Consider the following 24,143-nt stretch of genomic DNA (forward strand, 5'->3'; position numbering starts at 1 on the left):
CAAGCCAGAATGTGGTGGAAGCACCATCGCACCACCTTCCCTCCAAATGCTCAGATTTCGTGGAGAGAGTTCGCTGAGGCCTTCCGTGGAGTTTATATTCCACCTGGGCTGACCGAGATGAAGTTGGGAGAGTTCTTGGCGTTGAATCAAGGCACCAAGACCGTGACGCAATATTTGCATGCCTTCAACAACTTATGTCGTTATGCTCCCGACATGGTTGACACCGATGTTAAGAGAATCGCCAGTTTCAAGAGGGGACTCAATCCAAAGATGATGAAGCATGTGGATACCAACAACCGCGCCAGATTCAATGACTTCATTAGCGATTGTCTAAAGTTGGAAAAGAACAACAACGCCAGCACTGCAGCTAAGACTCGCAAGAGAGCCCTAGAAGGTGGTCTGTCCCAAACAAGAGCACCTGCGGGAGGTCGTCCTCCCTATCATCCATCTGCACCAGGCGCTAGGTTCAGGCCACCTCAGTAGAGAAGTCAGAATTTCTGTGGACCCCAGAAGCCTTACAAGATGGCAGTACAGCCCAACAAGGCAGCCGCAACTGCAGTACAAGGCAGTTCCAAGGGAGCTGTGGGATCTGCTGGGACAGTGAGGGGACCCTGCTATAATTGTGATCAACCCGGCCACTTCTCGAGGTTTTGTCCTTATCCGCCCATGAAGAAGTAGCAGACTTATAATGCTAGGGTGCATAGTACGACTATGGATGAAATTCCTGAGGGAGAGCTCGTAACCGCTGGTAAGTTTCCTGTCAACGAAAACCCTGCAGTTGTTCTATTTGATTCTAGATCATCGCATTCTTTTATGAGTCAAGCATTTGCACAAAAACATGAACAACTATGCACAGAATTGGGTTATGGTTACCGTATAAGTTCAGCAGGGGCTGATGTTTTGACCAATCGGATGGTTCGAGGGGCAACCCTTGAATTAGGTAGCAGGAAGTTTCGAGTGAACTTGATAGTTATGCCTAGACTAGTTTTGGATGTCATTATAGGGATGAATTGGATGAAGGATTGGGGAGCGGTCATAGATACTGGAAGTCAGGTACTTACCCTTAAGGATCCCCTGGGTGAGGGTACTTTCCAAGTACCATTGCCTCGGAGAACAGACCTTATAAGTGTTACATGTGCTACGGAAGTTATTCCTATTCATCAGATTCCGGTAGTGTGTGAGTTTCCGGATGTATTCCTGGATGAGCTACCTGGTCTTCCACCGGATAGGGATATTGAGTTTGGAAATGAGTTAATCCCCAGAACAGCTCCGATTTCAAGGACACCCTATCGGATGCCTCCCGATGAATTAGTTGAGCTGAAGAAGCAACTAGAAGAGTTATCAAAAAAGGGGGTTTATCCGGCCAAGCAAGTCTAAATGGGGATGTCTCGCCTTGTTTGTGAAGAAGAAGAAAGAGGGCACATTGAGAATGTGCGTGGATTACAGGCCACTTAACGCTGTAACCATCAAGAATAAGTATCCCTTGCCTCATATTGATGTTCTGTTTGACCAGTTAGCCATGGCGAAGGTGTTTTCAAAAATAGATTTGAGATCCGGTTATCATCAGATCAAGATTAGGCCACAAGATATACTGAAAACTGCCTTTTCCACCAGATACGGGTTGTATGAGTATCTTATCATGTCCTTTGGCTTGACAAATGCTCCTGCATACTTTATGTTTTTGATGAATACAGTTTTCATGCCAGAATTGGATAAGTTCGTGGTCGTGTTCATTGATGATATTCTGGTGTACTCCAAGAACGAGAAGGATCATGAAGAGCATCTGAGAATTGTCTTGACCAGACTTAGAGATCATAAGCTATTTGCTAAGTTTAGCAAATGCGAATTCTGGTTGAAGAAAGTTCCTTTCCTTGGTCATATTCTGTCAGAAAATGGAGTTTCAGTCGATCCAAGTAAGGTGCAAGAGGTCATGGATTGGAAGGCACCGACCACCGTTCCTGAGATTAGAAGTTTCTTAGGACTAGCCGGTTACTACTGTCACTTTATACCAGACTTCTCAAAGATTGCCAAACTGATGACAAGTCTGCTACAGAAGGATCACAAGTTTGTGTGGACAGAGGAGTGTGAAGCAACTTTCCACACTTTGCGGAAACTGTTGACCACTGCTCCTGTTCTCGCACAACCAGACATTGAGAAACCATTTGATGTGTTTTGCGACGCATCGAAAACTAGATTGGGCTGTGTTCTTATGCAAGAAAGGAGAGTCATTGCTTATGCCTCATGTCAATTGAGAAAGCACGAGGTCAACTATCCAATACATGATCTTGAACTTGCTGCAGTTGTGCATGCCCTAAAAATTTGGAGACATTATCTACTTGGTAATGTGTGCAATATTTTCACAGATCACAAGAGTCTTAAGTACATCTTTACCCAACCAGAGCTGAACATGAGACAATGAAGATGGTTGGAATTGATCAAAGATTACAACTTGAATGTGCAATATCATCCTGGAAAAGCTAATGTAGTGGCAGATGCTTTGAGCAGAAAGTCACATTACTTGAATGTGCAGCCATTACTTAAAGATGGGTTCGATCTGATGCATCCTGCTGTGTTACATAGTATTCATATTAGTTGCTCTTTGGAGAGTAAGATAATAGAAGGCCAGAAAACCGACAAGGGAATATTCCACATCAAAGAGAAAATAAAAGAAAAGTCGTCTCAGCACTTTAAAGTGGATGAATAAGGCGTGTTGTGGTTTGACGACCGTCTTGTGGTTCCCAAGGATCGAGAGCTTAGGAATAAACTCATGGATGAGGCTCACCTTTCTAAGCTATATATCCATCCAGGAAGTAGTAAGATGTATCAAGAACTAAGACCTCATTATTGGTGGACCAAAATGAAGAAAGAGATTACAGCATATGTTGCCAGATGTGACACGTGTTGTAGAGTGAAAGCTATTCATATGAAACCTGCCGGTTTGTTGCAACCTTTGTCCATACCTAGTTGGAAGTAGGATGATATAAGTATGGATTTTATCTCGGGTTTGCCCACTACTCAAAAGGGACATGATTCGATTTGGGTAATTGTGGACCGTCTTACCAAGACCGCTCATTTCTTGCCTATCAAGACAGAATATCGACCACCTCAATATGCCGAGAAGTATATCGTAGAAATTGTGAGGTTGCATGGTATACCAAAGACTATAGTATCTGATAGAGGGCCACAGTTCACGGCTCACTTTTGGGAACATTTACACAAAGGCTTAGGAACTAGTTTGATTCATAGTACCGCTTATCATCCTTAGACAGATGGTCAGACTGAACGAGTGAATGCTGTTTTGGAGGATATGTTAAGAGCCTGTGTATTATCTTCTAAGGGATCATGGGAGTCATGATTACCATTAGCTGAGTTTTCTTACAATAATAGTTATCAAGAAAGCATCAAGATGGCTCCATTCGAAGCTTTGCATGGCAGAAAATGTAGAACACTATTGGATTGGGTTGAGCCAGGAGATAGAAGGTATTATGGCATTGACTTTGTAGAAGAAGCCGAGAAGAAAGTTCATATTATTCAGCAAAATATGAAGGCGGCCCAATCGCGTTAGAAAAGTTATGCAGACAAAAGAAGGAGACCTATTGTGTTTGAAGTTGGTGACTATGTTTATCTGAAGGTCACGCCAATGAAGAAGAAATGGTTTGGAGTTCGGAGAAAACTTGCCGCTAGATTCGTAGGACCATACAAGATCTTGGAAAGAAGAGGTCCAGTAGCTTATAAGTTAGAGTTACCTGAGACCATGAGTACCATCTTCCTAGTTTTCCATGTATCACATCTCAAGAGGTGTTTGCGTGTTCTGGAGGAAAGAATAGAACCTCGAGGCATCCAACTCAAATCAGATTTGGTGTATCGTGAGCAACCGGTCCATGTGTTAGACACTAAAGAACGTGCTACTCAGAATAGTGTGGTGAAAACATACAAGATACAGTGGAATCATCATGATGAGGGAGATGCAACTTGGGAAACAGGAGAATATCTACAAAAAGCTTATGAAGATTTTTATAACAAATGGTTCGTAACCCAAATCTCGGGACGAGATTTTTATAAGGGGGGAGGGCTGTAACACCCTGGTGTTATGACCAGCATTTAGGCACTGCAAATCATGCATATTATGCATCATCAAGCATCCTAATCATACATGCCTAATCATATAAATAATAACTGAAACCCTCTTTCGAAACATATGAAACGTGCTCGTGAAACATGAATGTGGCATACACTTGTTTAGAGTTGTGTTTGCCCAAATTATGCTTGCTAGGTTAGTAAAACATGTTTGGCTACGATTGTAAATCATCTAGAATTATTTAGCGCAATTTTTGGAGCAAAGTTTGTATTCAAGTTATTGCCAAATTTTGCTTTAAAAATAATTCTCCAAAATTAGGGTTTTGAGTTAAAATTGACTTTAATTTTATAATTCAAAATCTAGCAAGAACTGGACTTTGGTCATAAAAGCAAAGTTGTAGAGGATTAAATTCTAAGCAACTTTTATTTTTGGGCCATTTTCAAAAGAAGTCATTTTCTTGCTCAAAAGGGTATTTAAAAACTGCTATTTGAAATTTCCTTGAAAATTGAAAATTGAAAAAATGCTTTTCTACTTTCACGGGCAGTCGCCTCCCTTCTCGGCCCACGGCCGAAGCTGGCCCAGCCTGCTGCCGCGCCCGCCGCTCGCGCACCCCGCGTTCGGCCCAGCCCAGCGCCGCGTCTGGCCTACCCAGCGCCGCGTCTGGCCTGCGCTGCGCTGCGCCGCGCCGTTCCCGTGCGTTGCGTCCCTACCGCGTCAGAGCGTGACCGCCGCGTGGCGACCATGCACCGGCGACGCCCGCCGCACGGCAGCCACGGCCTGCCTCACCCTCCACGCGCGCGCCTTCTTCTGCCCGACCACACTGCCTCCTCCTCATTCCTCCTCTCGCTCTCTCAGACGCAGCGCCAACAGTTCCCGCGCGCGCCATGAGCTCGCCACCGACGCCGCCGCTGCCCCGCCGGCGGCATACCCCCTTCCACGCCTCCATTCCTCGATTCCCGCCGCTTGAAGCTCTGCCTAGCATCCCTGCCACGCTTGTGCTCGCTTGAGGCCGCCGTCGTCGAGGTAAGGACCAAGCTCGGCCGCCTCCTTCCTCTCCAGCGAGCGCGCTGCCACGACCAGGTGGTTCATCACGCCACCGAGCCACCTCCACCCTCCCAGCCGGTGTGGCTCGGCGTGGTGTGCATGCTGGCACCACCCGCGCCACCGGAAGGGCTCACCGTCGGTGAGCACTGGCCGGCGGAGCCCCTCCCCTGCTCTCGGTCGCTGACCCATAGGGCCCAGCCGCAGTGGCGTGGCTCCTTGCCCGACCGAGCTGGGCCAGGCTGGCTTGAGCCGAAGCCCCGAGCTAGGCCGCCGCCCTCCCCTTTGCTCGGTCTACGCGGGCCGAATGTGGCCGTGGGCCAGTTGTTTTCCACGGGCCGGCCCAGTAGTAATAGGAAAATTTCGTTTTCAGTTTTCTTTTATTATTTGGAAAGAGAAATACTTTGGAAAATGTTTGTATACTCAAATTTGCTCCAAATCTATTGAAACAAATTTTGCTAGGTTCATTGTCACCAGATCTACATGATAAAAATATTGCATGTCATTTTTTAGATACTTTTCTGTAGAGCTTTAATTAATTCTTGATATTGCTGATATCTTGTAAAATGGTTAGTAAATCCTATATGTATCAGAAAAATATGATTCCAAGTTTGTTACTCTTCTTGTGTAATGTACTTCCTAGGAAAAATATGTGTCATGCATGTACTATAGAAAAATTATGAGGTGTAGTTCAAGTGCCTTTAGTGGCCGATTTTTGTTATTTTTGCTAGAGAGCAAAATTTGTATAAACCATGCATGTGATAATTTTTGTACAGTGATTATTTGCTGTGTAGAACATAGGAAAAATATTTCCTCTGTTGTTTGACACTTTTCACAGTACAAAGTATTTTCATGTTCATAATCATGCCATAGCTTGTTATTTTTGTGTAGGCTAATCCACTCATTCAAATACCATGAAAATCTGATGGTAGACTACTTAGGGTAGTACTGTGATATGGTAATTTTCTAAGATTTTTCTAAGCAATAAAAATAGATGTTGCTATTCAAACCTATTATTAATTAGGGTTTAATCAAGTGTTGCATTATGTGTGATTAAGAAATTAGTGAAGCTTTGGTGTATCTTTGAAGCATTTAATGAGAGGTGTTGACTTAGCATATTAGTAGTAGAAGAGAATGCAGTAGATGACATGTGCTTGTAGTATATGTTTTTGGATGATGTTGACTACCTTGCATTCAAGCATATCCATTGTATTCATCTCATCCGATGCACTCATTTCATAAGCACTTACGCACATTGCATCATACAGGATCGCAAACTGAGAACCCAGTCGTCATACCCGAGGAGCCCGAGGAGCAGCTCGAGGTGCAGCCGTAGGAAGTGCCTGAAGCCGACGAGGAGGACGTTGAGGAACTTCCGTAGTGCCCCGATCATCGCTCGAGCTCCTTCGAGAGAGGCAAGCCCCAGAGCATTTTTCTCCCCGGTTTGCAATTGTTAATTAACTGCTTTACTTTAATTGATGCATTATGTTCAGGAGTTGTTTGCAACCATTGCTGCATTATACCTTGTCTACCTTTGTTATACTATATCCTTGTTACCCTGGTATCCGTAGTCGAGTCAATGCTTAGCTGGCTTAGACCGGTAGAAGTCGGGTGATTTCCTATCACCTGCGAGCTATAGGTGGTTACCTGGATCTGCTTGGATGACTATGAAGTCATGGTATAACTAAGTGTTAAATGAAGTTGAGACCGGACGGAGACTTATAGAGTTTTGAACTGTAGTGCTTTCCGTCTATGTCGATTAAGGACCGACCGTTGTTGGGCCTCGAGTCATGTTGAACGCATGCCTTACATTTAGCTGGCCGAATAAAGTACCTTTCGATCGCGAAGCTGGGAGATTATTTGGGCTGAGTAGATTGCCCACAGCGCACTGTGCCGGAGCAGGTGTGGTAGGACATGGGGGCGAGATGATAAGACCAAAGTGCAGTCGGTTGGCCCCTGGGTACATGTGGTTCCTAGCAAACTCAAGATTCCTGGATAGTTGACTCGGTGACTGATACCTCACTTTAGCGGGTGAGTGAGGTTTGTGAAAGGAATAAATCACCAGCTGGTTAGAAATCGATTCGAATCGCCATCGCTCCTAGATAGTGAGCACTTGACTTGAGTTACTTCATCGTAGTAATGTTAATAGAACACTTGGACAGTTATAATGAATATGACATTATGGAAGTTGATTAATGATCATTGGTTATCATTATCGGCTTAATCACATGTTTGCTCTAGTATAGGTGCAAATCTAGTCGACAGGTTATAAATAATTAACTTGGCAATAATGTTTTTAGAAAGGTTCTTAAAATGCTAAAAATGCTTCTTTTTGCAAATAAGTCAGCTACCCTACTATAAAGCCCTTCATAATCCTTGGTGTCACTTATTTTCGGTTATGTCGGGTAAGTCTAGCTGAGTACCTTCTCGTACTCAGGGTTTTATTCCCACTTGTTGCAGATGGGCAAATCTATTACGGCTACTGTATCAACTGCCTTTATCCTACGATGGATGATGCTTAGGACCATGGGCATGGTCATTCCTTATGTCTCGTCTAATGCTTTTGTTGGAGATGATCATCAGCTGGCACTGTATTTGAACTCTGTGTGAGTGTGTGTGGTTTTGAACAAATGGCTTCCGCTACTTTTATTCGAACTCATTTGTAATAACTATGTTTAAACTCTGATGTATCTGTGATGCGAACTTTTATGTAATATGTGATGGTGACCACTAAACTTATTACGATCTTGGCTGGGATGTGAGTTGGTTTGAAATCCTTCGTGATTTCACGGACTACCGGGTTATACGGGCTTAAGTTTGCTAAATCATCTGCTCTGGCGGATGATTTTCTTACTTAATTTCGTATAATTGGTCGGTTCTGTTACAATCACCACCTATGTCGGGGACTCCTCGGTGCTCAGTCATCGCCGGTGACGCTGGGGACTCCTCGCTCCTCGGTCATCGCCGGCGACGCCGGGAACTCCTCGCTCCTCGATGCTCGGACATCGCCAGCGACGCCGAGGACTCCTCGCTCCTCGGTGCTCGATCATCGCCAGTGACGCTGGGGACTCCCTTGCTGCTCGGATCTTGCTACGTCTTATCGGTGTGCTATCAAGCTGCTCCATGCTGTTTGGATCAGGGTGTTGATCTTGGGCAGCACGTCTGGGGTCTTGATACGAGCATGTCGGACGACGTCAGCAAAGCTTGCAGACTTCTTTTTCTTTGACCCTACTACAAGATTCATTCTTCATCTTCCAGCAGGCTCGGGGACTAAGTGGGCACACTTCACCTTGTGGTGAATGTGCTTGTTCTCATCTCAAGGCTACGCCCGAGGATTGGCTACCTGCTCGGCTGGTCTTCTACTTTCTGACCCTGGCACCACGTGACTACGTCACCTACTATCAGGCTCGGGGACTAGCGATGGGGGTATGGCCCCCGGTATCTACAAGACAAGACATGGGCCACACCATCAGAGGTGGCCCAGCCCACAAGATCAAGGCATGCACGGCACTGCTCGACGTGCACCGCAAGCTATTATATAGTACCAAATAGGATACTTACCTTGTAACCCTACCCCTCCAGAATATATAAGGAGAAGCAGGGGTCCCCTAGTGGGCAGATCTCATTTACATATAGCAATACAATCAGACGCAGGACGTAGGTATTACGCCTTCATGGCAGCCGAACCTGGATAAAACCTCGTGTCTGTCTTGCGTCACCATCTCGTTCGTAGCTTGCACACCTGTCTACCGATAATCTACTACCTTGGGCATACCCCTAGGTAGACTGCCGACCATATTTCATTGACAGGCGCCTCCTGCCCGGCCGCCGGCCTTTGGGGTAGGCTTTTGGGCCTTGCCCTACTAGCCGAGGATGCTGCGGATGTAGCCCTTCATGGTAGTGCAGTCCTTGAGGAGGTTGCCTACCCCCCATGGAACGGGTAGGGGGACTCGAGTGCCTTCTCAAAGTGTTCTAGGCATGCACCTTGCCCTCGAGGGTTAGGTCCGGTGGTGCTTGTTCCTCCTATCATGGCGTCACTATGACCGATGGCTTTGGCTTTGTCACTGAAGTTGGCCTAGACCGCCTCCTCGCCGGTGGCGTACTGGGTGGTGACGTCCAGGAGCTCCTGTGTCATATGCGGGGTCTTGTGGCCGAGCACATGGATGAGCGCCTTGCAGGTCATGCCGTAGATGAAGGCATTGATGATGTCGACGTCGGTGATGTTGGGGAGCTTGTTGTGCTTCTTGGAGAAACACTAGATGTACTCCCGAAGGGTCTTGTCAGGCCTCTACGTGTAGTTTTGGAGGTCCCAAGTGTTCCTAGGCTAAGTGTACATACCTTAGAAGTGGACGATGAAGATGGAGCAGAGATCGCCCTAGCAGCAGATGCTGCTAGGCTCAAGCTGCTCGAGCTAGGCTCTGGTCGAGCCTGACAGAAGCAGAGGAAGGTACTAGATGGCGAAGTCATCATTTGACCCTTCGGCCTTCATGGCGAGGCGGTAATCCTATAGCCTATGTTCCGGGTTGGTCTCACCATCGTACTTGGAGATGTGCATCAGTGGCTAAAAATGCCTAGGGTAGGGGGTCGCTCGGATCGCTTGCCTGAACGCCGGGGGGGTGAAGTGATCTAGGGAGGCGCCCTCGCCCCATCGCTTAGGGGTATGGGACTGCGCCTGAGCGTGGTGCCTGGCCTCGATGGTGTCGTGGATGTCATGGTCGTTGTCGATCCAGTGGCATGTAGGGGGACGCTGAGGAGAAAGATCACACCTTCGCTCCTATTGATGCTTGGCGCCCCGAGTCCGCGGCTGGTCAGAACTATTGCCGGAGGTGTCACCGCTGCTCCTCCCTGCCTGTTGGGCATTAGCATCGGAGCGGTCCCTGTTAGGAGAGATCGTCATCTGGGATGGCCGAGAAAGCGTGGCGCGGTGCTGGGACGCTAAGCTCTTGGCCTGTTGCTTGAGGGCGATGCGAAAGAGCCGCTCGTTGGTCTTTGGGTCCGGCGTGTCGAAGATGTCTTCCACGCGGCAAGCAGCGGCCGCCATGTTGTACGCCGCACGGGGAAAGCAGAGGCCACTGGGAGCCCCCATGTGGGCGTCATCATCGTCGCCGAGAGGGTGCCCTGCTCGCTGTCATGCAAGATCCTATGTTTGGCGCTCGAGGTCTGCCTCGATGGCCTCTAGGTCCACCTATCGAGCCTGTAGGCGATCCTCCTTTTCCTAGAGGTAGGCCACATGGCTACGAGGACTCTGGTCCGACAGCATGAGCCCGGGCACCTCCTCATCAAGGACCTCATCGTCAATGCGGTAGCACATGCGTGGAGGGGCGTTGTAGTCGACATCGTCGAAGTCCTACTCCAAATCGCTCCCCGAAAGGATCTCGAGGAAGGCACACAGCGATGGGACGTCGGTCCCCACCATGCTAGAGATGATGGCACTTCATGGCGCCTCACGACTGATGAGGTGCTCTAGCTCCATCTAGAAGGATGCTGCCATGTTCTGGATCCCAAAAGGTAGGTTTGGGAGGTAGTACCAGAAGTGGTCAGGCGGTGGGAGCACCTCACCGGTGGTGATCTGGTGGTGGACGTTGGCCAGCATGTAAAACATTTGGTGATGGTCTGACACGGTGGGGTTCGGGCCCAAACTACATCGGATCTATCGAGCCAGGACCTCGTGATCTGCTCTCAGAAGTCTTGGCAAAGTGGGCGATGTCGGGGGCTCGCTGCTCACCGGCGTAGCCCCATGTAGTGGACAAAGCTCGTCGTAGCAGTCGGTGGCGTAGGCCAAGATCCCAAAGTTGAGGACCTAGCCTAGAGCAAAGGCGTCGGCCATGACGGAGAACTCGCTGGGGAAGCGGACACCACCATCTAGGGTAGTGCCAATTGCTCTAGCAACGAGGTAGGTGACTCCAGCCACCGTAGAGCCAGAATCGCACTTGACATTGCCCCTTATCTGGCACACCAGCTATCGTGGGGTTGAAACCACGGCAAGCATTGTTGTTTGAGTCAGTGTCAGAGTACGGGTCTCTGGTGGCTCGGGTGGACTAAAGAACACAAGAATCACAGAGAGGACGCAACGGTTTATCTTGGTTCGGTCCAATTGGTGCCAATGGTCCAACAACTGATGATCCTTATACTCAAAAGCACCCAAAATTAGGGGGTTACAATAGGGTTGTAGAGAGATTTGGTAGGGGGTTAGCTCGGTGCTAATCCTAAGGTTGCCTCGCCGCCGGTGGTGCCTTCCCCTCATCGGAGAAGAGGAAGACGATGGGATGCGGTGGAGAAGCTCTCGATGGCCCTCAGTGGGTTGCCTTGCTTTCAGTGCTGAGCAGAGGCCAAGGAATGGAATGGAGTGGAATTATCTATCTTCTCCTTTCCTTTCCTTTCCCCTCCCCTAAGTCATACCTTATCCCTTATATAATGAGATAGGTTGGGTACATGGTGGTTTGGGGGAACTAATCTATGGTCTACATGCGCCAGAGTCTAGGAGGGCCTTGCAGCGACGCGCTGTGGACCGTGGCAGTGTCGTGGAGCCAAAGAAGCCTTGGGCGTCGTTCGTCTGCTCTGTTTTTACACTCTGCGTGTCAGGCTATGTCGGCTTGGACCGGCCTCCCCTAGGTGGACCTTCTGGAGTCTTCTTGGCAGTAAAGGAGGTTGGCTTCAGGGGCTAACGCACGGGCTCGGGGGCCTCCGAGCCCCTGGAGGCCGCTGGGAAGCTTTGTCTTCTTATGTCACGCCCCATGCCTCGGTAGCTCGGGGCATGTCTTCTTACGCCTGGGCCTTGGGCCGATGTGTCTTCTTGCGCTCGGGCCTTGGCGGGGTAGGAGCCAAGGGCCGGGCCAATGTGTTGTCGTAGATCGGGAGCCTTGGGGCTCGGGCAAGCCCTCGAGCCCCAAGCGGAAGTTGTGGTGGAGTCAGGCTCGGCCAGGATTCTTCTCCAGAGGGTGTGCACGAGCGCACCTGATGGGTATAGCCCCCGAGCCCTCGGGCGATCATGGAGGGATCGGTCGGGGGTCTTCTTCGTTCGGTAGCCACTGGACCCGAGGCTTAACATACCTCGTCAGGGGGGAAATAGACAATATCATATGCAACAATTTTTTGACAGATTGAGTTGGGGAAGCCAATCTAGTATATCTATATAACAGTGTTAAACGAGCATTGACGTTTCCGAGAGGGTCTAAAAATTACGAGATTAACCGAAAAGAACAAGGACGCGTCACACTGTTTAATATGATGATCTAATGGTTCAAATTTAATCCAAGGGTCGATTACAAATAGTACACTACATGAGATATGACCTTCTACATCGTTGCATTCATGCCGTGAAACTGGAAATCATGCCATGTTTCACAATTTACGACACGCGTGCGACGAAAATATATTCATCGCCTATTCCCCATAGCTAAAGGTGTTCCGTGACAAAAATTATATTCCTGTCGTAATTTTTGTGACATTCATACTTGCATGGTGGATTTATGACACTCGATTTTTGTTGTTATCAAGTAGAGAAAATGTTGCAAAACATTGACCATGCTGGATGACTATGCAGGTACCACGCGCATAGGGTAATAAAACACCGTAAAATATTATTGTCATATGATGTGGCAATGATTAGGATCTGGCATGGCAATTTAATATAAAAATTTAAATTGTCACAAAAAATTTGATGGCCCAAGAGTATCATAGTTTCATATCAATCAAATAATTGTTTCTTTTCAAATCTAAGCATCATACATGCCAAGACTAGTTGTATATCTTATGTTTTGCGAGAGGCACAAGTTACATGACCATTGTTAAACCTAAACCAACACTCAAAATTCACGACACCAAATACAACTACAACTACAAAGTTCTCCCATCTTTGACGATGGCTTGCAACATTTTCAATCCATGGATGGCTGGATGGGCCATGAAAGCAATTAACAACAGTAAGAAAGTTAAACAACATCTACACAACAAGAGTATACAACTACTAGCGGTGATGCTGCTACTGTTGTGCCTTGGGAGATGACAGTGATGGCAATGGCCAAGGGCGGAGCTAAGGTTTGAACATAGGGGGCCGTTCGAACCGACAACAATCACGTATAACAAAATACGTACACGACAAGAGTATACATAACAACCGAATAAATGTTTGTAACAATACAAAAGAAACTTGAAAATCTAAATAAAACACTGAATATTATAGAGCAAAAGATTAAAAAATAATTAGCCTTAGGTCTCTAACCTTCACCGGATCAATCTAATTCTTAGGCTAGAAAAATAATCATAGTAATAACAGGAACAAATGAGGCAAGGAAGATAACAAAATGATTAATCCTAAATAATATAGATACCATTGGAGATCATTTTGGAGGCAGCAAACAAGCAAAACACTAACTTATTAGAGGGTGTATTGTGGGGACGAACTCGATATTTGGTAGGCCCTACAAAAATTATAAGAGATGGAGAATATAATAGAGATGTCTAATTCTTAATTATATAAGATGCTATTATAGATTAATATAGAGCAAGGACGACACGGAATCAAAGCATGAATAACAACATTAACTAGCTAACCAGGTATTAAGTAGCTAATGGAATGGATGAAATATGGAAGGCATTGGATTTGGGGTAGGGGGCTTGTGCCCCCTCCCTCCGGCACTGCGACACAGGGTTAAATACTAATAATCGTAGGAAGTTTTGAAAGGAAAATGGGATTTTTCATCTGAAGTAGGAAGTTTGAAAGGAAAATGGGATTTAAAGTCTAGTTCTTACCTCCTCAACCACGTTCTGGTAGTGAACACTCACACAAAATGTGTTGTTCTCCACACTTGCACCAATTTTTTTTTCCTTTCACGTACCATATAGTAATAAACCTAAAGCGATTAAATACGTGTATTAAAATTCCATAGGTCATATAGATTAGCTTTCTATCGGTAATTGGCAGATGTATTCTGCACCTCATTGATCACCGTGGCATACTCCTTTGCAGGCTGGTACGAACCTTGCTCTTTTGTCTGCAATGAAAATGAGATGATCAAGTTCAATAAATTTATGGATCAAACATATAATCCATAATACGAAATTGTGCAAAGTAATTGTATCTCGTTGCTGGTACTGGCGTACTGTGTGATAGAGGCCATCTTGATGTCCATGCCACGGCTGCTTGCGTAAATCAAAGCTCTATGCAATAGTTTAGCAAATATGTGAACATTAAACAGAGGGGGATGAGAGGTTTACGCTTAAATGAGGTTCAATTTATGTTTAAAAACGACAAATGCAAAGCTCACTTAAACAAAAATTGTGTGAGGTTCAATTCAGGCTGAGACCTACCTCCTAGGGGGGCTCAAGCCCCCCTACCACATCCGAGCCCCTGGAGATCTAAATTAGAAATACTATATATCACAGACCTTACAGATATGTACGCCCCCTCTAGGTCTCCTAGAGATCTAAATAGAAATACTATCTCATTTACTTTACCAGACATGTAAGCCCGCTTTGGGTCCCTTACAATTGGCGTTAGTGTTCCGTTATAGTCTGGAGACACGGATATTTCTCTCTTGTTCGTCTGTTGTATGATCTTCAAAGTCACCTTTTATTACCTGTACACGAAGCTCCTTAAAAAGGATTATCTAGAAAGTAATGGGCACGAAGCAAACAATGAAAACTAGATTACTCTGATAAAAACTATTATTACAATGCATAGTACAAATGTAGAAGTAATGGGCTTGCACATATGTTGTGTATTTTAAATTTGATAGTCACCAAAAGAGTTGTTGTATATTTCAAATATAGGTGTTGATGCAAAGATCGGCTACACACCATAAAGAGCAAGAACGCTCTTGTCGCAAACAGACCAAGAACACAACGGATAAATTATATATAGTTAAACTCGTACTTAAAAGATATAGGAAATTATTAATTCAATTTCTGTATGAATTGAGAAACAAAATACATACATATACGAGTCCACGTCAAGTGCAACAAATAATAGTTACATTTGGAATAAAATTATTGAAAAGTAGAAGAGACATGGGCCGTTGATCTTGATATATGTGTCGAGTTTGGTAACGCTGCAGATTATTGAACCTAATGGAGTCCATGAAGAATTTTAAAAACATGTAATAACAAAACAAAAATTAGGACCATGTAGACTCATGCTTGGATGGGAATACACTTTTTATAACATTCTGTGCAATAACACAAGATCAACTTGCCAATAATGTCAAGGATATCAGATTATATGTATAAAGGGAAAAAACTCTTTGCGCATGAAACATGTTAGTAGGTTCTTAAACTGATCGCATGTCAAGCACTACGTGAAAAACCTTTTTGTAGAGGCGGCTCCAGATGATTTGTAGGGGCGGTTTGACCAGCCGCCCCTACCATACCATCTTTACAAATCATGTATTTGTAGAGGCGGTTCCCAGACCGCTCTTACAAATCGATTTGTAGGGGCCCTACAAAATAGATTTGTAGGGGCTACAGCCACCTCTATAATACATGTTTGTAGAGGCGGTTTAGTCTAGAACCGCCCCTACAGTGCATTTTTTCGCCAAAAAAAATTCAAATTCGACCACAAGCACAAGAGCACAAGGTGTTGGTCCTGAGAATTTCTACCTAAGTGAACGTTACAAGTATGTATACAAACATATAAGCTAACAAGGTTATATCAATGGGCTAGAGCTAGCCTTTCAGTCTCACGAAGCTGTTGGTGCTGAGGATTTCTACCTAAATCAGAATCTCAGTACAATCTGCATACATGGACGGAGTTGTGGTGGCCTGTATAGAACCATGAAAATCTATGCAACCATCCATATATAGTGACCGTGGCCACTTAAATGACTCCCCCGTGGTGATGCAGTGTTATCCTGCAACAACAAATGACTGAATGAGCAAACCATATAGCAGCAGGCAAGCAGCAGATCAAAAATTGCGTTCAAAAAAATAGCAGATCAAATTGCAGACAGCAGCAAATCAAGTAGTACTGCAGTGGGCACCCCTTTATTTAACTGTTGCATCATATTCTATCACTAGTTAGGCAAGCAAATTGTAGAAAGGAGCAGCATGTGCAATCCTGAAACTAGTATATAGCAAAATGGTAAAAAAATATGAGTTTGGAAAGGAACTGTCATGTGGGGCCAAGGCTATGTCAGGCGCCAGCGCAACCGCGACGCACGCCGCGCCAAGGAACGCGCGGCCCGCGCGGACCAGGCTGTTCCAGCGAGCCTTGGCTAGATGGGAAGTAGGGCGGTTAGTTGTTAAATCCCTAGAATCAAGGAGTGATTAGTTTCCCTTTTGGTTGGCCTCATGGCTATATGTATCCAGCAACAAGAAGTTAAGAATTAAGCAAGGAATTATCCCTAAACTCCTCTCTCGCTCTCGTTCAACCAAAGCCTGCGGCGGAGGGGTAAACCTCGCCGGAGAAGACGGATCGCGACTACGAGTTACGTAGTCGGGGTCGTGCTATCCTAGGGTTTGAGGCCCTTGACAACCTGGTATCACGGTCACATCGATCCTCTTCACCATCCGCTGCCGCACCAACAGTCCAGCCGCCAGCCGCCGCCGCTCCCGCATCCCCACCTCCCGCCGCTGCCGCATCCCTAACCCCATCATCCGTCGCCTCCTGCTCCGACGACGACATGGGTGACGACCTCAAGGCTGCCATCGCAGCGCTCACCAAGACAATGGCCTTGATGCAGCAATCAATTGAGGCCAACGCCAAGGCGATCCATGATCTCTCCATCGCGAGCTCTTCAGCATCCGGTGGCCGGCCGGGCACCGGCGAGCACCACCAAGATCGGCCGCCGAAACACTGGCGTCCCGAATTCCCGCACTACGACGGCAAGAGCGACCCGCTGATCTTCATCAACAAATGCGAGTCCTTCTTGCAGCAGCGGATCATGCCAGAGGAACGCGTTTGGATGGCGTCGTACAACCTCCAAGATGGGGCGCAACTGTGGTACATGCAGGTCCAGGAGGACGAAGGCACGCCGACGTGGCCGCGCTTCAAGGACCTCCTCAACCTTCGATACGGGCCCCCGCTCAGATCGGCGCCCCTCTTCGAGCTATCGTCCTGCCGCCGCACGGGAACGGTGGAAGACTACCAGGACCGATTTCAAGCGCTGCTTCCCCGCGCCGGTCGTCTCGATGAGGCCCAACGGGTGCAGCTCTTCACGGGGGGTCTCTTGCCGCCGCTCAGCCTCCAAGTCCAGACGCAGAACCCGCAAACCCTAGCCGCCGCCATGAGCCTCGCCCGCCAATTCGAGCTCATGGAGCAATACTCTGCCGCCCCGGCCAGGGCTCCTGCACGGGGCGTCCTGCCCACGCCGGGAACGCGCCCGGTCCTGCCCCAGCCTCAGACGTCCAAGCCGGCTGCACCCACGACCACGATCGAAGGGCGGCCCGTGCGACGGCTCTCCCAGGCCGAGCAGGAGGAACGACGCCGCCTTGGGCTGTGCTTTAACTGCGATGACAAGTACAGCCGCGGCCACAACAAGGTGTGCAAACGCCTCTTCCTCCTGGACTGCGCCGCGGACGACGACGAAGATGACGCTTCCGCGGCTGATGACTCGGTGGACATAGAGTCCCCGGTGTTCTCCCTCCATGCCGTCGCGGGCGTTCCCATCGCCGACACGATCCAGGTCACGGTGTCAGTTGGGGGCGCGTCCTTCCTCGCCCTGCTCGACAGCGGGTCGACTCACAGTTTCATCAGCGAGGACGCAGCGCGCCGCACTAGGCTGCTGGTCCAGGCCCGACCGCGCATGACCGCGACGGTCGCCAACGGCGAACGAGTGGCCTGCCCTGGCGTCATCCAGAACGCCCCGTTCTCATCGCCGACACGATGTTCCACACCGATCTGTTTGTGATGCCTCTCGCAGGGTATGACGTGGTGCTCGGTACACGGTGGCTGGGGACGTTGGGACCTATCGTCTGGGACTTCGCCACAAGATCCATGTCGTTCCAGCATCAAGGGCGCTCCGTCTGCTGGTCGGGCGTGCCCTCGGCCTCCGCCGCGCGCCTGCGCACCATCGCCGCGGCCAGTGGGACGCTCCTGGACGAGCTCCTGACCGCCTACAGGGACATCTTCACCGAGCCGACCGGCCTTCCACCCCAGCGCACCCGCGACCACGCGATCGTCCTCAAGCCAGGCTCCGCTCCCGTGGCAGTTCGCCCGTACCGGTACCCGGCGGCCCACAAGGACGAACTTGGAACGCCAGTGCGCCGCGATGATCGAGCAGGGCGTCGTCCGACGCAGCGACTCGCCCTTCTCCTCACCGGTCCTCCTCGTCAAGAAGGCCGACGGCTCGTGGCGGTTCTGCGTCGACTACCGCGCCCTCAACGCTCTCACTGTCAAGGACTCCTTCCCGATCCCCGTCGTCGACTGAACTCCTCGACGAGCTCCACGGCGCGCGCTTCTTCACCAAGCTGGACTTGCGTTCGGGGTACCATCAAGTGCGGATGCGGCCGGAGGACATCCACAAGACGGCGTTCCGCACCCACGATGGCCTCTACGAGTTCCTGGTGATGCCCTTCGGGCTTTGCAACGCCCCGGCAACATTCCAGGCACTGATGAACGACATCCTCCGGGCCTACCTCCGGCGGTTTGTACTCGTGTTCTTTGATGACATTTTGATCTACAAGCACCACATGGGCAGATCACCTCCGGCACCTTCCGCATCATCCTCGCACTACTGCGCCAGCACCGCCTGTTCGTGAAACGGTCCAAGTGCTCCTTTGGTGTGGCCTCCGTCGCCTACCTGGGCCACACCATCTCCGCGGCCGGCGTCGCCATGGACCCCGCCAAGGTCCAGGCCATCCACGACTGGCCCCGTCCCCGATCGGCTCGAGCGGTGCGAGGCTTCCTCGGCTTGGCAGGCTACTACAGGAAGTTCGTCCACAACTACGGGGCCATTGCGGCGCCCCTCACGGCGCTCCTCAAGAAGGAAGGGTTCGCGTGGAACCCTGATGCGGAGGCAGCATTCGGCGCCCTCAAAGGGGCCGTGACTTCGGCGCCGGTACTGACCTTGCCGGACTTCACCAAGTCCTTCGTCGTCGAGTGTGACGCGTCCACACACGGCTTTGGCGCCGTCCTGCTCCAGGAGGGCCACCCGGTCGCATTCTTCAGCCGGCCCGTCGCGCCCAGGCACAGCTCCCTCGCGGCGTATGAGCGGGAGCTCATCGGTCTCGTGCTCGCGGTGCGGCACTGGAGGCCATATCTGTGGGGCCGCCGCTTCCTCGTTAAGACGGACCACCACAGCCTCAAGTTCCTGCTGGACCAGCGTCTCGCCACCATACCGCAGCACCACTGGGTCGGCAAGCTACTTGGCTTTGACTTCACCGTCGAGTACAAGTCCGGGGCAACCAACACTGTGGCGGACGCCCTCTCCCGTCGCGATGCTGAGGAGGACAGCATGGGCGGCCTCCGCGCAGTCTCGGCACCGCGCTTCGACTTCATCGGCCGTCTTCGCCACGCTCAGGCCGTCGACCCTGCCTTGGTCGCCATCCACGACGACGTACGGGCCGGCACGCGCGCCGCGCCTTGGACGGTGGTCCGATGACATGGTGCTAGTACGACGGGCGCCTGTACATACCGCCCGCATCGTCCCTTGCTCCTGGAGATCGTCGCTGGCGGTCCATAACGATGGCCACGAGGGCGTTCAGCGCACCCTGCACCGACTTCGCCGTGACTTTCACTTTCCCAACATGCGTCGTGTTGTGCAGGATTTCGTGCGGGAGTGCGTCACGTGCCAACGCTACAAGTCGGAGCACCTCAACCCGGCGGGACTTCTCATGCCCTTGACCGTTCCCACCGTCGTATGGGCGGACATCGGTCTCGACTTCATCGAAGCCCTTCCCCGGGTCAACGGCAAGTCGGTCATCCTCTCAGTCGTCGACCGCTTCAGCAAGTACTGCCACTTCATCGCCCTCGCCCACCCGTACACCGCCGAGTCCGTGGCCCAAGCATTCTTCGCCGACATCGTCCGCCTACACGGCATGCCGCAGTCCATGGTCTCCGACCGTGACCCGGTGTTTACCTCCACGTTTTGGCGCGAGCTCATGCGCCTGATGGGGACCAAGCTGCACATGTCCTCCGCCTTCCACCCACAGTCGGATGGCCAGACCGAGGCGGCGAACAGGGTTATTGTCATGTACTTGCGCTGCTTCACCGGAGATCGTCCCCGCCAATGGCTCCGATGGCTGCCGTGGGCCGAGTACGTCTACAACACGGCCTTCCAGTCGTCCCTTCGGGAGACACCGTTCCGCGTGGTGTACGGCCGCGACCCGCCCACCATCCGCTCGTACGAGCCCGGCGAGACTCGGGTCGCCGCTGTTGCCCGGGACATGGAGGAGCGCGACGCCTTCCTCGCCTGACGTACGCCATCGTTTGGAGCAAGCACAGGCGGTCCAGAAGCTGCACTACGACAAGCATCATCGGCAGGTGTCTTACTCCGTCGGGGACTGGGCCCTCCTTCGCATCCGCCAGCGTGCCGCGTCGTCCCTGCCTCAAGCACCTACGGGCAAGCTGAAGGCCCGCTTCCTCGGTCCGTACCGCGTCGTCGAGCTCATCAACGATGTCGCGGTGCGCCTGGAGCTACCCCCGCAGGCTCGCATTCACGACGTGTTCCACGTGGGCACCCTCAAGAAGTTCATCGGAACACCGCCGACGACTCCCCCGCCCCTGCCTGACATCAAGCATGGCTCGGTCGTCCCTGCGCCAGACCGCGTGACTCAGACTCGTTTGGCCCGTGGAGTTCGTCAGGTGCTGGTCTACTGGCGCGGCGAGCCGGCATCATCAGCAACCTGGGAGGACCTCGACGAGTTTCGCACCACATATCCAGCATTTCAGCTCGAGGACGAGCTGGATCTCGAGGGGGGGAGAGATGTCATGTGGGGCCAAGGCTATGTCAGGCGCCAGCGCAACCGCGACGCACGCCGCGCCGAGGAACGCGCGGCCCGCGCGGACCAGGCTGTTCCAGCGAGCCTTGGCTAGATGGGAAGTAGGGCGGTTAGTTGTTAAATCCCTAGAATCAAGGAGTGATTAGTTTCCCTTTTGGTTGGCCTCATGGCTATATGTATCCAGCAACAAGAAGTTAAGAATTAAGCAATGGAATTATCCCTAAACTCCTCTCTCGCTCTCGTTCAACCAAAGCCTGCGGCGGAGGGGTAAACCTCGCCGGAGAAGACGGATCGCGACTACGAGTTACGTAGTCAGGGGTCGTGCTATCCTAGGGTTTGAGGCCCTTGACAGGAACTGTCACAGATCACGTATACTCAAAATACTACTGGACAGATGCTTTTTGTTTCACAACTTATTCAACCAACAGTGTACTAGATTACCAGTCTTCGAAGAACACACTCTGAACCCAACAAAAACAGTACCACACCACATATATGTTAGAATAGATCTTACCAGTCTTCGAAGAACAGCGTCACCCAACTCTTGAGTGAGGTTTATTAGTAGCCCCTGGAAAGAGAATTGGCATCAACAAAATATAGATAACACAAGAAAAGATGATTCAGAATTAAAAAAGAAAAAACACCTGTAATCTTGTATACAAATAATGTCATGTTTTGGTAATGCAAAGAACAATCATTAGTTTCCAGGTTTCTTTTTCTTTACTAAAAAAGTAATCATGAGAAAATTTGGTCACTAAAAGCTGAGAAGGTAAAGTGGAATATTAATTAGACTAATTTAGTGATGACAGCTATTGCCCTATAAGGCTGAAAACTGTTTCAGAAATGACGGAGCACAGAATTGACACCCCAAGAGGCAAAAATACAAAGCAAAATTCCTAACATGTCCTAGCCAAGGTTACTTTCTTTATGGAAACCAAATACTAGGAGTTGAAGTTAAGGGTAATTTACATTGAAATTGAAGTGACTGCCAAATACTGGATATCAATCTGCAAAGTAAAAACCAGCCACCAAATAGAAGCCTCAGCCTCCAGCATTACAAGAAAACAACTAAATATGATAAATCTATAAAATCACCTAAGAATATGGCAACTGAACTAACAGAAAATACAGACATCCTTTTGCTCACAAGAACTTCTAATACTGTAAGAATATCATACGGCATTGAACCAATTTTCATGAATTTGCATTCAACCAGTGATTAATTTTAGAAGTAATCCATTTGCTGGTCAGGGTTTCAGTGTTAGGGTTATTCACAGCCATGGCAAGAAGCTAATGTCAGGGTTTCAGTGTTAGGATCGTAACACAAAGATGAGGCAATCATAATTTGACTGGTGCACTGAAATAATAAAATGAAATTTTTTAGTGATAAAATGAGGAAAGTCTATGCAGGATATTGGCAGTTAGAATGTAAGGCGGTGGATGTAATCCTAAATTGAAGCATGTCAAACTGAAGAATGTGTTATAGTGCCACTTAAGCTATATATTGAAGCCTGCTGCAATTGAGAACGATGAATTTCTATACAATGTATAGAGGCAAAATTGAGGGAAACCAAACTGGCCTATTAGTTCTTGCATCTCATCATTAGTTTTACGAGACTGTGAACATAGATCCCCTGCAGACAAGAAAATAGGAGCAGATCTGAGAGGGAGGTTGGGGAGAGAGAGCTCCTCGCGGTGGTAGCAGCATGGGTGCCGGAGAGGTCCTGCAGCGTCGGCGGTGCTGGCGTCAGGGGAGGCCCATGGGTTTGCGGCGCGGGCGTCGAGGAGGGGCCGGCGGCGTGGGTGGCGGGGTTGCCCCTGGGCACTGCTTCCGCTTATTCTTCACAGCATCACCTTCCTCCTCCAGTCCTCCTGTTGCCGCTGCTCTAGCCGTGGCAACCAATTCGATTGCTGTCAGAAACCCGATTCCCAGCCATGAAAAAGATTTGATTCGAAGGGAGAGAAGAGACAGAGAGTGCTCACCTGGCTCCTCTGGATCCAAAGGCCCATCCTCTTCCTCGTCGCCTCCGCTGCGGGGAGCTAGTGGCGTGGGTCGCAATGGCCGTCGCCGTGGCATGACTAAGCCCGGCCGGATCCACGGCACCGACGGCCGGATTCGCGACGCTGAAGCTGGATCCGTGGCACCGACGGCTAGATCCGCGGCACCGACGACCAAATCCGATCCGCCACGGCCTTGTCCTGGCCGCCCTCGGTCGTGCTTCGCAAGGGTTGCCGCCTCCGTCCGCCTGGGGCTACGCATTGCCACCTCTGTCCGCCATGCGTTGGAGGCGCGCAGGAGCTCGCACGAACAGAGTTCTGGTGGTGGGGAAGAGGCCGCAGTCACGAAGAGGAGAGTGACGATGGAGATGAATGAAAGGGCTTCTCTAATATATATATATATATATATATATATATATATATATATATATATATATATATATATATATATATATATATATATATATATATATATATATATATATATATATATATATATATATATATATATATATATATATATATATATATATATATATATATATATATATATATATAGAACTACTATCCTATAGCTGGCTACAAAATAATTTATTATGTAGCTACTTTGAGTTACGATAATTACTATGTTAATTTACTAAGTGGTTTACTATAACGTTATGGTAAATATCCCCATATGTTATAGTAACCCAACTATCGTAAATATGTATTGACATTATCGTAAATTAGTGTATAAAATTATAGTAAATGGAGGTGGCTACAGAATAACTTATTTTGTAGCCGGCTACCGAATAGTCTCTCCCTATATATATATATATATATATATATATATATGTGTGTGTGTGTGGGTGTGTGTGTGTTAGAGTTTGCTGAGGGGTGTATTTTCCGTCGTCCGATACTAGTGTATATATATATATATATATATATATATATATATATATATATATATATATATATGTGTTAGAGTTTGCTGAGGGGTGTATTTTCCGTCGTCCGATACTAAATCTTACGGTTGTTAGTGATTGAGCTGAGATGGGCCGTAACGATTTGTAGCCGGTGATTCAGCCGCCCCTACAAATAGACACATATTTGTAGGGGCGGCTTGTATTACCAGCCACCCCTACTATGCCATTTGTATAGGCGGCTGCTA

At 48.9% G+C, this 24,143-nt stretch overlaps 1 long non-coding RNA gene across 2 annotated transcripts; it reads right to left on the reverse strand.

Annotated features, from left to right (window-relative positions):
• Positions 1-15,682: 15,682 nt before the first annotated feature.
• On the reverse strand, positions 15,683-23,355 carry LOC136472466 (uncharacterized). 2 transcript variants are annotated; one of them, XR_010762358.1, is made up of 5 exons: positions 22,979-23,355; positions 22,576-22,876; positions 21,965-22,002; positions 21,510-21,563; positions 15,684-15,966 (listed from the first exon to the last, which is right to left on the reverse strand). It is a non-coding gene; the product is annotated as an uncharacterized lncRNA (long non-coding RNA). The 2 variants fall into 2 exon arrangements; XR_010762357.1 differs by having other exon boundaries at positions 15,683-15,966; positions 21,965-22,876.
• Between the last annotated feature and the right edge of the window lie 788 nt (positions 23,356-24,143).

This window comes from Miscanthus floridulus, chromosome 8 (genome assembly GCF_019320115.1).
Source record: "Miscanthus floridulus cultivar M001 chromosome 8, ASM1932011v1, whole genome shotgun sequence".
Taxonomy (NCBI): domain Eukaryota; kingdom Viridiplantae; phylum Streptophyta; class Magnoliopsida; order Poales; family Poaceae; genus Miscanthus; species Miscanthus floridulus.